The following is a 17041-nucleotide window of genomic DNA, read 5'->3' as shown; positions in this document are numbered from 1 at the left end:
TCATCCCAAATTCCAAACCCAGGTCCAAACTCCTGGTTCGCCCCAGACCCTGATTCTGTGGTGTAGCTGAATCTCCATTAGTCTCTCCCACGACATTAGTTGTGTTCTCTAACTCCTCTCCACGATCAAACCAACACTAGAGTTGCCCCTTTCAAAGCTACACCTTCCACGATTAACCCTCTGTACAAGTGATTCCACAAACTCTTCAGGTGATTTTGCAATTTGCCCACGCCTCCATGCTTCCCCTGTTCTAACTTCAGGTCTCTCCTCAATCAACTTATCCAAATTGAAGTACCTTTCAGTAAGGGATTCACTCTCCATCTCTGAAGAATCATGGGTAACTTCTCTCACTTCACCATTCATGATAAAAGGGCCCTCACCCCCAACCCAAGTCCATCTCATATCAATAGAAATATAGGGTTGGCTCCTTATTCTCAATAGGATTAAAGGAATTGGAAGCTTGATGGGTAGATGTGAGATTGGGAGTAGTGTGGTGTAAAACCTTATTAGTGTGTTATGAAGACCCAGACTGGAATTAAGGAAATTGACCGGTGTGTGTGGGTTAGTGATATTGCCTAAATTTAAGGAGTGCATTGCTGAATTTAGGCTTGCATTCACATGCTTAGCTTGTGTGGTAGTGTTTTGAGGTGAGAAAGGAGGGGCATTTTCGGTGTGAGATGGGAAATGACTTTCTTGCGCATGCATTGATTGTTGATTGACTTCAGTGTCTTATTATGCAGGTGGTGAATTGTGATTTTCATGAATGTGTGGATTTCCTTAAGGATGCATGTGATTGTGATGATGTAGATGGCCAAAATGTAGTTGTGTAGTCCATCTTCTCCTCTTATTATGATATGCTCTAAGCTCATTGCTAAACATAGGCTCTAAAACATCATACCCAAACTGTACTTGATGTAAACGTTGAATTCTATGCCTCTGTCTGTACAGCCATCTCTCAATTGCATCCATATCCTGAGTGCATTGTCCTCGACTATGTCGAATCAGTCCCCACCTTGTACATAACTTATTCACTCGTTCATACCTGCATTGGACCTAGATTCTTGAGCCATCATCCAGCCTTAACATGAATCCTGTAAGCACAGGCATCCAAGGTTCCATATGAATTCTGACTCGCATAAATCTAATATTTCTTGGCAATTGATCTTCCTAATTCACTCTCTCTACAATCCCAATCATTTGCCCCATACTCTCTGCCAGTTCAGGCTAATGATATTCCAATGGAAGACCATGAAATTGTACCCACAAAGAAACAAAATTCAGCTGCAACCTATTCAAGACCAAATTTGGCCTCCATTTCCCTAGAATAAGGAGAGCACCATCCACAGCCCACGGGCCTTCTTTACATGCATGATTCAAGTCTTCAATCATCTCAAAATGGATCAAATAGAAATGAGAATCTTTACCAACAACAGTAATTGAGCCTCTGATTCTCCATGCAACATTTATGATGTGTTGTAAATGCTGAACAAAGAACTTCCTATAGTTAAGGATGAAGTGCAAATATTGACCGGGATGTTAGCCGTACTTAACCAGTTCATTTCCAAATTTGTTGATCGTTGTAGACCATTCTATCAGCTTCTGAAGAAGTGGAAGGGATTTCAGTGGAATGAGGAGTGTGACAGAGCCTTTCGAGATCTGAAGGATTATCTGATGCAAGCGTCTATGTTAACAGCCCAGGATTCTATTTATTCATGTACCTCTCAATGTCTGATCATGCTGTGAGCGTCGTGCTGTTAAGAGACCGAGGAATACAGCAACCAGTGTATTATATCAGCAAAACCTTGGTTGATGCCGAGACAAGATACCTACGAGGAAGCTGCCACATTATTTTCAGGCTCATACTGTATTCATCCTGACCGAGTATCCTTAACAGTCATTATTGAAGAGGTCAGACTTCACGAGTCGAATAGCTAAATGGGGGACCCAGCTAGGTTCTTTTAACATATGGTACAAGTTGTGAAGCTCAATAAAGGGCCAAGTCCTTGCTGATTTCATTGCGGAGTTTTCTCCAAAAAATGATGAGAAGATGATCTGCCATGTAGAGAATAGCCCATGGAGAGTGTTTGTGGACAGTGCTTCAAGTGCTATGGGGGCCAGTGCCGGAATCGTCATAATTACTCTGGAGGGAATACGGTTGGAGCATTCCTTTAGATTGGGATTTAAAGCCTCTAATAATGAGGCCGAGAATGAGGCCTTTCTTGCCGGATTGAGGACCGTTTTATGCATGGGTGCCCGGGACGTAGAAATTTACTCTGATTCTCGGTTGGTTGTTTATCAAGTCCAGGGCAGCTTTGAAGCTCGGGATTCTTGGATGAAAGCCTATTTGCAGGCAGTAAAGCAAATCATTAACAAGTTCTATACGGTGAAGGTGGCCCAAGTTGGCCGGGCGCAGAACAGACACGCTGACTCCCTAACCATGTTAGCCTAGTCAATGACCAAGGAAGTGCCTCAGCTTATCAAAGTAGAGCTTATAAGGAAGTCAAGTATTAGTATGGCAGATAACGCCATTACGGCTGGGGTCGACGTGGCCATGATTTCAGTAACCAGGCCATGTTGGATGGATCCAATCATTGACTTCTTGGCCAAGGATCGAGTTCCGAACGATGAAAAAGAGGCCAAAAAGATTCGTCAAGTGGCTTCCCGGTATTGGCTGTAAGCAGATCGCAAGTTATACCTGAGGTCTTTTGGAGGACCGTACCTTTCATGCTTACACCTCGAGAAAGTAAATGAGCTTCTGTCCGAGTTGTATGATGGGGTGTGTGGCAGTTATGTAGGGGGTGCTCATTAGCACACCAAGCGATGACTCAGGGATTTTGGTGGCCGCAGATGTAGAAAGATGCAGCCGAATATGTGCGCAAATGTGAGCAATGCCAAAAACACGCTCCCCTGATTCACCAGCCAGCAGGTCATTTGAATCCCGTCAGTAGTCCATGGCCGTTCGCACAATGGGGGCTAAATATTCTCGGCCCATTTCCCCGGGCAACAAGCAATCGCAGGTTCGTGTTGGTGGTAGTTGATTATTTCACGAAATGGACAGAAGCTGAGGCTTTAGCTAATATCTGGGATGTAGACGTCAAGAAATTTGTGTGAAAAAACATAGTCACGAGATTTGGGGTGCCAGACTCGCTGATATCAGACAACGGGCTACATTTTGACAGCAAAGCTTTTCACGCCTTTTGTGGAGATCTCGGCATCAAGAACAGGTATTCCACTCTAGTGTATCCGTAAAGCAACGGCCAAGCTAAAGCGACCAACAAGGCAATTGTGAACGGGTTGAAGAGAAGATTGGATGGGGCAAAGGGAAGGTGGGCAGAAAAGCTACCTAACATTTTGTGGGCTTACCGTACAACCCCCAGAAGGTCCATAGGGGAGACTCCGTTCTCCTTAATGTATGGAGCAGAAGCCGTGATACCGGCAGAGGTGAACTTATGCAGTGCACGAGTTGCAGGATTTGACCCCGCCCAAAACAATGAGTTAATGGTAGAACGCTTGGATTGGTTGGATGAGTGCCGAGAAGCAGCAATTATACGACTGGCGGAGTATCAGTAGAAACTTGCCCAACGATACAACCGAGATGTAAAGGCTAAGGAATTCAGTGCTGGAGACTTGGTGCTGAGGAAAGTCGTGGGGAATATGTGAGATACAAATGCCAGGAAGTTAGCCCAAACTTGGGAGGGACTGTACAGAGTTACTGCCATTGCAGGTGCAGGAGTGTATTATTTAGAAGACCTTAACGAGAGGGTACTTCCCTGGCCATGGAATGTCCACAATCATAAGAAGTTTTATCACTGACTATCCGTGCGTCGAAGTGTAAATCTGAATATGTACATCACATTAACTAATATGATGATGAGGTTTCTCGTTGCAGTTGTATTCAATTTTATTATTACTTATTTAGTATTGCCAGATAATGTGTATAGGGGAAGCTAAAAAATGAAAGAAACATCCTAAGGACTAAAGCCTAATTCCCGGTTCGATTACTATCACCGAGTAGGTGAAATCCTTCTATTAAAAATATTTTAAGGACAGAAACCTAATCCACGGTTCGATTTTTATCACTGAGCAGGTGGAAACCTTGTACTAAAAAATAAAAAATATCCTAAGGACAGAAGCCTAATTCCTGGTTTGATTACTATCACCGACCAGGTGGAAACCTTATACCAAAAAAATATACTAAGGACAGAAGCCTGATTCCTAGTTCGATCACTATCACCGAGTAAGTGGAATCCTTCTATTAAAAAAATTCTAAGGACAGAAACCTGATCCATGATTCGATTTTTATCATCGAGCAAGTGGAAACCTTATACTAAAAAAAAAAAAAAAAAAAAAAATCCTAAGGAAAGAAGCCTGATTCTCGGTTTGATTATTATCACTGAGCAGTGGAAACCTTATACCAATAAAAATATACTAAGGATAGAAGTCTGATTCCCGGTTTGATCACTATCACCGAGCATGTGGAATCCTTCTATTAAAAATATTCTAAGGACAGAAGCCTGATCCACAGTTCGATTTTTATCACTGAGCAGGTGGAAACCTTGTACTAAAAAATAAAAAATATCCTAAGGACAGAAGCTTGATTCTCGGTTTGATTACTATCACCGAGCAGGTGGAAACCTTATACCAAAAAAATATACTAAGGACAGAAGCCTGATTCTCGGTTCAATCACTATCATCGAGCAAGTGAAATTCTTCTATTAAAAATATTCTAAGGACAGAAACCTGATCCACGATTCGATTTTTATCATCGAGCAGGTGGAAACCTTGTACTAAAAAAAAAAAACATCATAAGGACAGAAGCCTGATTCCCGGTTTAATTACTATCATCGAGTAGGTGGAAATCTTATACCAAAAAATATACTAAGGACAGAAACTTGATTCCCGGTTCGATCACTATCACCAAGCAGGTGGAATCCTTCAATTAAAAATATTCTAAAGACAGAAACCTGATCGACGGTTTGACTTTTATCACCGAGCAGGTGGAAACCTTATACTAAAAAAAAAAATCCTAAGGACAGAAGCCTGATTCCTGGTTTGATTACTATCACCAAGCAGGTGGAAATCTTATACTAAAAAATATCCTAAGAACATAAACTTACTTCCCTGGAAGGTGGAAGCCTACGGTACATCTTCCTAAGAAGGCAAATATGTGTTGAGTAAGATTTCCAAAATTTGGGGGCTTGACCTATTTTACCTTACAAACCATCCCCGACCATACATGCACAAGAAAAAAAAAAAAAAAGCGGTAGCTAAGCATTTATGAGTATGACTAAAGAAAATATTCGGCAAATAAATCATTATTTCAACAAAATCAACCGAAAAATGAAACCAATGTTTCGTCACCAAACCCGTTGACCGCATATGAGTTATACGCGAAAAAGAAAGCAATTGTTTAGTCACCACAACCCGGTGACGTAGGTAAATTAACTAAATAGGATAAAATATCAAAAGATAAGAAAAATAAATATAAGCAGTGAGGATGTGGTTTGGCAGTTAAGTCCTTGGGTCTGCAGGTTCTGTCTGGGCGGCTGTCTCAGTCTGCTGCTAGTCGGTTGCGGGAAGAAGGAGGTCCCCGCCAGGCTGATCACCAGCACGGGGGATACTGGTGGCTTCCATATCATCCAACTCCATATGAGCGTCTATTTGCTACACCAGTTCCTTCATGCTCACTGTCTCTTCTTCGTTAATAGGAACCGGGGGGTTCTGCGCGACTAAAGTTGAGCTCGGGAATGGTATCTGGCCGAGATCCCTCAGAGGAGAATCTTCAGGGACCCCCAATGCTTGCAAAGCAGCAAACCAACCGACCTCAAAACCCAACCTCTGAGCCTGATTCACAACCGGCTCCATAGAATTCTCGACGTCTGTGAATCCTTCGTTGTACCATTTTTCTTTGCTAGCCTCCAAAGCCGCTCTCAGGAGTGCGAGTTCCTCAGTTTGAGCAGTATTCAGACTTACTACCTCGGCTAATTTTAGATCCACCTCATTTTGCTTCGCCAAGAGTTTTGCGGACATTTTCTACGCCAACACCCTAGCCTTCTCCGCGGCAGTAGCATCTTCTCAGCAGTATTAGCAGCCTTTATTTTCTCCTTTGCTGTTTTAACAGCCGTTTCCCTAGCAGCCTTCTCCTGGTCAGCATCCTCGGAAAGTTTCTTTACATGCCCATCAAGGATGTGGGCCAATTGAGCAGCCTAATGAGACAACAAGAATTAGTACGACATTAAAGGAAAAGATAAATGAAAAATAATAAATACATGTAAGGATTAGTAAGGAATCAATAAATGAAGGATTACCACAATAGTGTGCCACGGTAGCCTTCTTCCCATAGATTCCTCCATCCCCTCTTCAAAAGCATGCATGTCCTCGGGCAGAAGAAGGCCATGGGCCAAACTTTGGGCAAAACGACCCCCTTCACCTTTATCCCAAATCCGTACACAAGCGCTTGCGGGGAGCGGCTTGCCGTCCAACTGAAACTTGGGCTGCCATGCTTGCACTGCTTGGGAAGAGGACGCCCCGCTTGCCCCAACCTGGATCTACGGCTCTTGAATGACAATACTGCCAGATGGCTACTTGCTCACTCCCAAGTGTAGGAGATCGTAGCAATATATTTCTCGGAGTACCAAGGTTGAACCACAAGGAACAGGGTAAATTCAAAGACAATATAATTAAATAACAATTTGAGTGAAGAAGAAAAATACTTTTGCTTGGTGATTGTTAACAAGAATAATAATAAAAAATGATTTTAATCAATAATGTAAATACTAGGGCATTGGGGTGTTTTCCTATATTGATATGAAATTTTTTGTGATCTAAGAAAACATCTATTTCATAATTGATTGTTCTTATACAATTAAAAACTTATGATTTGGTTGAATTGAGACAATTTAAGAACGCATGACAACCTCAATTGATAATGCGGTTAGAAAAGTTTTCAGAAAAACCCATTCACTTTAAATCCTAATTTCTATTTGAAACTATTAGAAATTCATCTAGACAATAAGAAAAACATGATTGAACTTATTGAAAGCATGGAAGAACTAATACATCAAAATAAATCTAATTGAACAATCAAATATGTCGTTGATAAAATCCTAGAAAGAATCACATTAAATATTCATACCGTATAGAAGAAACATAACCCCTAGCCCTAGCAAAGAGTTTAGACTGCCATTAGAGAAAGGAAAATACAAGGTTTTCTCTCCAAAATTTGTTCTGCACAGCCTCCCTTCAAAACCCTAATGTCTAAGTGTCCAAAGAAAATAAAACATTTCCTATTTTAATTTTCGTCCAGGTTTACAGCAGTAAATTGTGAGTTAATTTTGACCTTCAAAAATTGACAATTTCGAAAAACTCAAAACTGGAAAGTTGTAGATATTTAAGTCACAGTTCCAACCCATCTGGCCTTGTGTCAATTGGATTTTTGAGGAGAGAGATACGCCCAAAATACTAATCAGTGCTCAAATTAGATTTTTCCTTTTCAGGTTCTGCCTCTTTCATTTCTTTCCTTATTTGAAGCTTCCAATCATGGTAGATGATCCAAGCACTCTAGCTGCACCTCCTTAGACATTTAAGCATGGTCCTTTAGCTCCACTTTAATTCTAGTTTGGCCTCCATTCTCTCACAAATTCTTGTAAACTCATCTTTCTCACATGATTTCCTAAAAGTAGAAAATTACACACAATGAATAGCATCTTATTCTAAAAATTATGTAAAGATAAATAATAGGGACTAATGCAATTCATGGCTTAATTATACAAATTAAGCATAGTAATAAGGAGATAACGCCCATATAAATATATAACAAGTATACATTTTAAGGCATTATCAATGGCCGGGGGGGAGTCCGGGTCACTGCATCTCTCAGACCGGTAGAAGTATGCTAAGCAATGCATTGCCTCTTTCGGGTTTGTCTGGTTTGGGGAGGAGGTAGGGGGAGAGGCGTTTGACCTTAGCCCTGAGGTGGTTGCTATTGCGCAGCCTGTCTTGCACCGGGTACAAAACGGTCTATGGTCATGGTTTTTCGGGTCACCATATCTCCACTACGATCAGATTCGGTATTAGAAAGGTTAGTAATATCAACGACAAGTTGCTCGGTTTCTTACGCGGGAGCTTTGAGTTTAGCAGGTTCTTCGGGTTGTGCGGGTTCCTCTTGGATGGGAACTTCTTCCTCAACAGGTGCGTGAGCAAGTTCTCGGAGAAGTCGGGACACGCGCTCTGCTGACTCGTCCTGCAACAGCGCGAGCTCGTCCGAACAAGTATATTGCCTACCCAGCTCCCAAGCTTCTCCCATTGTAAATCTCGGAGGTGAAAATTTGTGTGCCGAATGTCAATGTATGATAAGAGGGGGTTGTCAACCAAAAGTGCTTGCTTCAAGGGTTGCCAGGTAGAGTAGACAGGTTCGACTCTGAGAATCAGATGGAATGCTCGGAGCTGCCCATCCCAATGAACAAATATCTCGGACCGGAGTACAAAGTTTAGGTCCCTGACGTGGACTACCCTGATGTTTGGGATAAACACTTTGCCGTCTAAAAATATATATATATATATATATGTATGTATATATATGTATAATAAGATGAAGTACGACGTCAGTATTCAGAAAAATAAAACAACCATAAGTGGAAAGACAGTTAAATTAGAAATCAATATGAACCCACTTCACGTCGTGAGAGGGGGTAGGGGATTTCTCCGGCAAACCAATTGCCGCACACTCGGACGAACTCCTCGGTTGAATTCCTATTAGAATCAGGCAGGCATGATATTAGCCTTACTCGCGTATCTTTAAACTTTAAGTAATAGTTTGTACTTTTATTCCCACATAGACTGTACATGTGGTTTGTATCATGGTGGTTTAATTGCAAACCAAATGTATGGTTCAACCTACTGACACAACTAACTATCCGGTAAAAATTGGGGGGAAGTTGGTCAAGGCAAAGCCCGTAATACCTAACTGTATTGAGTAAGAAAGGGTCCATGGGAAACCTAACCCCACCCTCTAGAATCTCCATTAAGGGAAAGAAAGCAGTATGTTCCCCTCTGTGGAGAGCAATCTTGCTCGGCAATACGCCACCTCCACGTCATCAGGAATGTCAAACTTTTGCCTAAATGTGGCTAAAGACGCCGCAGTGTTCAAAAGGAAAACATGACCCATCTTAAAGTCTAGGATTGAAGGAAGAAACTCAAAGAAATCTGAAGTAAAAGGAAGAGGTTGAAAACTTACTTTAGGCTTTAGGGAAGAAGGGGGCTCTGGACTGATGAATAATGGCATAGATGAATGCTCGGCAGAGAGAAAATTCAGAGAGTAGAGAGTGAAAAAGTGAAAAAATGATTTGTGATGGGCTATTTATAGAGGCCGAAAGGGAAAGGGCAGCATCCAGTCAACCATAATGGGGCTTAGTTAGCGACGAAACTTTACAGATGCCTATTCCAACTGACACAAGCGCTGCCTCGGTTCACGAACTGTCAGGCAATGATGACAGCTGAACCAAACGGCCTGGAACGACACGCCTTTTGAGAGAGCATTAATGGATTTCTGAGACCGCCTATGCTTCCACCTGTTAACCTACTCAAACGTAAGTGCCTTTTGGATTCCTTGATTCTTTCTGGTAGCCGGGTATTAATTAAGGGGGGGCTAATGTACGGCATCAAGGTACCCAGATCCATTTGGGCCTTGAATTCTAGCCCAGCAGCATGACCCATGGCCCCTATCTCTTTCTACCCAAAACCCCAGTCTGAACCGACATAAACTGCAGGCCCAAGTTTTGCCATCTGATCCTTGCTCGACAAATCATTCCCGAACACTAAAGAAAGAATAATGTCCAAACACACCATCCATAGCATGCTCGGCAGCGCCCAGGAAACACCATTGTCGGGCATGCTTGCTAGAGTTGGAACTAAGTTCTAAGGCCACTTTCACCACATTCCACTCTCACCTAACCATCCACTTACAACTGATGATATTGGACCTCCAATTGCACTAACTATGGCAGTAATCATGATCTTTCCACTTATCTAGAGTTATAAATATGAGAAGGTGGGGAAAGGAAATGGTTGTTGAAAGGTTCTCAAGAAAATAGAGAGTAGAGAAAAAGAGTGGTTTAGGAAGAGAGAGAGCGAGAGAGAGAGAGAGAGAGGAGCAGCTTCGTTGAGTCTCTGTGTCAAGAACAACCCGAAGTAGGAAATCCTAAACCCATATTACAAATAAGTTGTGAGTTCAAGTGAGATTAGACCTAATAGCCTCATTTCAGGCGCGCACATATTACATGATTGTCTTCCAACTCTGCAGCTTTTAAAAACCAGGGGTATATATGATGATGGGCTATGTCCAATGTGTAATTGTGAGGAGGAATAAGCTACTCATTTGTTTTTATTGTGCCATTTTGCTAGAGCTTGTTGGAATGGTTCATCTCTAGCTATTCATACCTCTGATTTTAGTGACATATCAGTGCAGCAATGGTTAATTAATCTGATTAATGCTCTTAACTGGAATGAAGAAGGCTCTTTTGAATATATGCAGTACATATTTACCACATTGGGACCATTTGGTTCCATAGGAACATGGTGGTACATGAAGGTAAACAGCCCAACCCCATGGAAGTAATCCTAACAGCCCAGACTTTGTCTTGCAAGTACAAGGAGAGCTTCTCTAGCCAACCTAGTCCTTTTATCAGAAGAAGCAGGCCAAGCAATGAACCTAGCAATGTCACTGGACAGTGGTAGCTCCTGATTGAAATTGCAGGGACTAGAAACTCGAGGCTTAAGAGGAGTGCTTGGGCTTTTGAAGCTAAAGATCAGCAGGGAGTTATCAGATTCTATGGTGTTCATACTAGCAACGCTAGTACAATTAAAGGAGTTGTGCAAGAGGCTCTGATGGAAGCTGTCTTCATAGTTAGGACTCATGGTTTTCAATGGATCCTTATTTTGACCAATAACAAGGACCTAATTCAAGTTGTTAGTAAGTCCAAGAAACCAACTTGGCATGAGAGGTCTCTCATTGCTGATCTAGATGTTTTGTACCTAGATGGACTGGTTTGTAAGCTGTTAGAGGTTCCTAGGATTGTGCTTGATTTTGTTTATAATGCTGCAACTATGGCAGTTAGAATGCCAATGCACAACAGTTAGGCTAATCCAACTTCTTTTGTAATCTGATAACTTTGTATCTTCCTTTTGTGGTATCCAAAAAAAAAAAAAAAAACCAAGGTTTATGGCATTAATTTTAGGTAGTGTCATTGGTGAGATTTGACGTATATCCTATTAAGCTTTAATGCTAGTCTAAAGATGACATCGTTAGTTCATGTTATTTTGTGTTTCATCAACTTGTTCCCAACTTAAAGAGTGGATTAAAGAATCACCAATAAAAAAATATATATATAATAAAGAGAGAAAGATCGTTTTTTTTTTTTTTTTTGGGCAAAAAGATGTACATAACTTTGAGTACTTGCATACTAGTTTCCTAGGGGTGGCAAATTAAGCTCAAACCCATTTGCCCACCTAAACCCACCCACTCTAATTGAATCCAAACCCACCCAATTATTAGTTGAGTTAAATGGGCATCAACCCAATTAGACCCTGTGATTATTGGGTTTTAACTAAAAATCCATTGAAACCCATTTAACTCAAAAACAATATACCCAAATTCAACCGAGCCCTTCCCATGAAAAAAAAAAAAAAAAAAACCAACCCTCAGATTCAGTGTTTCATAGGGTTTTCATTTTCCCTCATTTTGTCAGCCTCCAATCATGTTTTAGTTAGAAACCCAACAGCTTCAGCAGCTTCAAAGCTTTGGAGATTCCTCAGATTTTCATCATTTCTCTCAAATCTTTGTCTCCTCAGAAAGCCCACCTGGTAATTTTCAAATTTCAGTATTTTCTCTTTCTTTCTATTCACCAGTTTGCACTGTTTGGTCTCTGAGAAACTAAGAGAAAAGAAAGGAAAAATAAAAATTTGAAACTTTTATCATAAAATGGAAGGACAATTTTTTTTTTGGGGGTTAGTTTCTATCTTCTTTACGTTCACACAGCAACCAAATGGAGTATTGAATAGAAATAATAGAGGATTTTTTCCGCCCAAGTTTCTGAAAACTTTGGTTCATAAATATGTGGTTTTTACATGAAAGTTTGAGCTTTTCTATAATTTGTGATCAGTGGCAAATGTATTGGTATTGAACCAATTAGCAAATTCTCATCCAAGAGCATTGTAATCTTTCATCAAAGTATATACTTGCCATTAGAAAATAGTATAATCTTTCATGGTGGCATGGATTTTTATTGAGAGTTTAAAGTCATGAAACCCCACATATTAATGAAGCAAGTACAACCTTCTTGCTGGTCCTTTTTTTCTTGTGACTCTCATTCTTAAAACTTTCTCCAACTCTTTAGGTTTGCCCATTTTTGCAAAGTTACTTATCTTGCTCAACATTGATTTCAATCAACCATTTTATCTGGAAATTTATTGTATGAGATTGGTTGTCTATAATCTATATCTCACAAGTCCTAATACTTTTTTGTGCCTAGGGTCCTAAAGAAACATAGATTGTCAAAGATTTGGAAAGTTAAATTGGTCCTAGTCTGAAAGGAAGGAAATTTTCATATAGGCATCACATGTAGGGGACACCCATCATTCATTTTTACACAATTTGTCTCTGACTTTATGCTAATCTCAATTGGGTCAAGGGTTTTCATTAAAATATGATATATAATATCACTGCCAATTAGAGGCCAAATCGTGTGGATTCATTACATGTTTTTTTTTTTTTTTTGATAAGCCTCATTACATGTTGTTTTTATTTCAAAGATACTCAATTGTGTACTTCATATCAAAAGTCTTCTTGGGTTAAAGAGTTTGATAAGATATATAAATTGCTCTTTGCAATTTTAACTGACAGGTGGTTTGTCTTTAAAGTTTAACTGACATGTTTTTTGGCATTTTCTGTTTAACCTATAATTATTTATTTGTAAGACTAGTCAGGGCAGCACGACATGTGCTAGCCATGGGAAAAAAAGTAGTGATTAGGATCAATTTTAGATTTTATTTGTATACAAATATAAATCATTTGATTTTTAAAATATATAGAGATTTACATTAATCAAAAGAGACATTAATTTTAAGAATTTTGATAAAAAGTTAATTTCATTCGTATAAGACCGTGATAGATCCCAGTCCAATATTTTATTATTTTATTTTGACCTATAACTTACACTTCAATAGTTATGAATATATTGTAATAACAACAAAATGTCATAACATTTTTAGTTGTGCTAAATCTCGGTATAAAATTTTATTATTTTATTTTGACCCATAAGGAATTGACACATGCGTCACAACATTTTCATAATATCTCTATGTATACATTGTGCTTAATTACAATGTAAATTTATATTGTAGACACAAAAAATTGACAAATTTTGTACACATTTGTGCAATACCTAGGGTATTGCACGGGGTGCAATAGTTCTAATATCAACCATTGATTTAATCCAATGGTTGTAAAGGGTTTCCACGTCATCGATCCGTGTCTCATTATTTTTTTTCTCCACTTTCTCCCACTTCACTTCACTTCTCTTTCTCTTTCAAATTCACCAAATTTCAAAAAATTTCTCTTCCACCAAACCGTACATGGGACACCGGCGTCGAATCTCCATGATCATGGCTACAAATGGAAGCTTCTGAGGCCCACACAACCACCACCAGCGGTGCTTGCCGGCCTGACCTTCTCCTCTCCCAACGTCTCCCTGTTTTCTCGTTCTCTCAAGTCCAACTGTGGCCAAGCTTCTGGTTGCCCCTTCTCTGGCAGTGCTTCTCAACGGCATCACCAGCGTTGGTGGCCGTCAGGTCCTCATTTTCTCTTCTATTTTTTTTTTTCTCTTTATGTTTGCTTTTAAACATGACTGAAACCCAATTTTTTTTTTTTTTTTTTGATTAATTTGATATTGGGTTTTCTTAATGCATGTAAAGTCTGGTGATTTTTCTTAGGTTGGATTTTTTGGGTATGGCAGAATGTTCAATTGGCAATACCCCCATGTTCTATTTTATTTTAACGTTGATCTTGGAAATGCGTTGAAGATGTTTGTGAAAATGTCTATTAGAAACTTTGAAGTAATGTTAAGCTCACTGATGATAAAAATAATTGGGGGTTTTTGTCAATTTCTGTTGTTTTGGTATGTAGGTTTTTTTTTCCTCTTGTTTGCTTACCGATTTTGGGGTAAAAGGGATGAGATTTACTCTTCTAATAATGTGACTTCATTTGTTTATTAGATATTACTTCATTTGTTTATTAGATATTCATATTTCTGTTGGATATGTGCATACTTGTTTATTTTCTTTTATAGAGTTCTATTATCTTCTATTGGTCTTTTTCTGTCTGAATTCCCCTGTTATTCGCTAGTAATTTTTTTTTTTGGTTAGTAATGTGCATAAATATTGGCTTTACATTCTTGCATTTGGGTTTCCTTTAGTTGCAGAGAAAGAATGCATTATTTAAAAGCAAACATGCATCAAGAAAACCCAATATCAAACTAATCAAAACTAAAAAAAAAAAAAAAAAAACATTGGGTTTCAGTCATGTTTAAAAGCAAACATAAAGAGAAAAAAAAAATAGAAGAGAAAATGAGGACCCGACAGCCACCAACGCTGGTGATGCCGCTGAGAAGCATTGCCAGAGAAGGGGCAACCAGAAGCTTAGCCACAGCTGGACTTGAGAGAACGAGAAAACAGGGAGACGTTGGGAGAGGAGAAGGTCAGGTCGGCAAGCACCGCTGGTGGTGGTTGTGTGGGCCTCAGAAGCTTCCATTTGTAGCCATGATCATGGAGATTCGACGTCGGTGTCCCATGTACGGCAAGGTTTGGTGGAAGAGAAATTTTTTGAAATTTGGTGAATCTGAAAGAGAAAGAGAAGTGAAGTGAAGTGGGAGAAAGTAGAGAAAAAAAATAATGAGACACGGATTGATGACGTGGCAACCCTTTACAACCAATGGATTAAATCGATGGTTGATATTAGAACTATTGCACCCTGTGCAATACCCTAGGTATTGCACGGGATGTGAATCCGCTTTGAATAGATGGGACCTTTGAAATTAATAAGATGTTACTAGGCAATTGCCAAGAAAGCAGTGCATAGGATGCAAGATAGGACATTTGAAAATTTCTACATGGCAATGAGGAAAAGTAATAGCAAGATAGTAATCCGTCCAAAGTCAATGATTGTATCTAGTATCTACCGTTGGACAACTTATTCTATATGGTACCTAGGGATGTCCACGAGTCGGTCCGGGTCGGGTTTGTGCCCGACCCGATAGAATCGGGTTGAGGAAATCCTGACCCACCGTCGACCGGCGAGGGAGTTGGATCGGCGTGGTTGGTCTTGCGCTGGAAACACGGTCGGTTCGGTCGGAACCGTCCACAGTGAAAAATCCAGCCAAATAGTTGATTTCAGGCGAAAAAACGCCAAATTCGACGGAGATCTAACCGGATCTGGTGAGATCTCGCTAGATCTGGTGAGATTTCACTAGATTTGGACGAAATATCACTAGATCTACTTGATAAGTCCCTGAAATATGAAAGTTTGTTGCCGGAATCTGGAAATTTATTCCTGGAATTTGGAAAAATATCATTGGAATCTGGAAAATATTGCTGGAATCTGGAAACTTCTGCCAGAATCTGGAAATTTTTTGATAGAAATCTTAGTACATCGGTTGGATCGGGTTTTTTCGGGTTTTGGGGAGGAAAACCGAGACCGACCCGCTAGAGTCGGTTTTTGGAACAAATGACCCACTGTTGACCGGTGACTTGATCGGGTCGACCTGTTTTCGGGTCGGATATGGTTGGAATCTTCAGGTGGGTCGGGTCGTCGGATTGGATGGACAGCCCTAAATTCGTACCCGTTTGGTTTTCGACATTTACTGCATTTCAGTGTTTGGGTTTTGGGCATGGGACTCAATGCTACAGTTGCATGCAATAAATGCATCCTTTTTTTTTTTCCCACGCGTTAGGGAATAATATGGTTATTGTTTATGCACTGTTCATGAACAGTAGCCACAAAGGTTGACTTTTTTCCAATGAACAGTGCACCTATGCACTGTTTACGAATCCATAAATTCCACTTCTCAGCAATTTTTTAATTAAAATTGATCCCACGGTACTATTTATACATTTAAAAATTATTTTGCTACAGTGTTTTCAGTTTCAGTAAAAATAAACTCAATCCAAACAGATCCTGATCTCAATGCTTAAATTTTATTGCGTGCACAGCACAAATGTTATTGTTAATGTTGTTTTGGAGAGAAAGTTGTAAAATATAAATTAAGTTACTTAGAATCCGTTTGAAATCTTTAGATACAACTTATTTTATTAAAAATTGAAAATAGAAAAAAAAAAATAAAAAAATTACTATTCACGTACGTTGCATTGTTCACCTACCTGAAAAAAAAAAAAAAAAAAAACGTAGGACAGGGGAAGCGCGTTTTCCAAAGTCAATGATGGTGCTTATTCTATGTGATCTCAATGCTTAAATTTTATTTTCAGACCAATTACTATCTTGACTTATTCTACATGGCAACGAGGAAAAGTAATAGCAAGATAGTAATTGGTTTGAAAATAACATTTAAGCATTGAAATCACATAGAATAAGTCGTCCAGTGGTAGATATTAGAAACCATCATTGCCTTTGGACGGATTGGTGTGACACGATACCCTTTGACATGGTAATCCTTCGACTATTTCTCAAGGAGGAAATGTTAGCTACTAAGCAACTTAGGCTGGGTTTGGGTTCAGCTTTTGCATTTTACGTTTGTGCTTTCAATAGTTTTTTTTTTTTTTTTTTTTTGAGCCGATTTGGTTGATTTTTCGATGGTGAACAGTACATCCGTGCACTGTTCACAGACCCACAAATTCCACTTTTCAGTAACTTTTTCATTAAAAATAGGTCCCACGGTACTATTCACACATTTAAAAATTATTTTGCTATATTGTTTTCAGTTTTCAGTTTTCAGTTTCAACAAAATAAGTTCTATCGAAATAGACTCTTAGTGTG

This window comes from Quercus lobata, chromosome 11, assembly GCF_001633185.2.
Source record: "Quercus lobata isolate SW786 chromosome 11, ValleyOak3.0 Primary Assembly, whole genome shotgun sequence".
Classification (NCBI taxonomy): domain Eukaryota; kingdom Viridiplantae; phylum Streptophyta; class Magnoliopsida; order Fagales; family Fagaceae; genus Quercus; species Quercus lobata.
Note: the sequence above shows the minus strand (reverse complement) of the source record.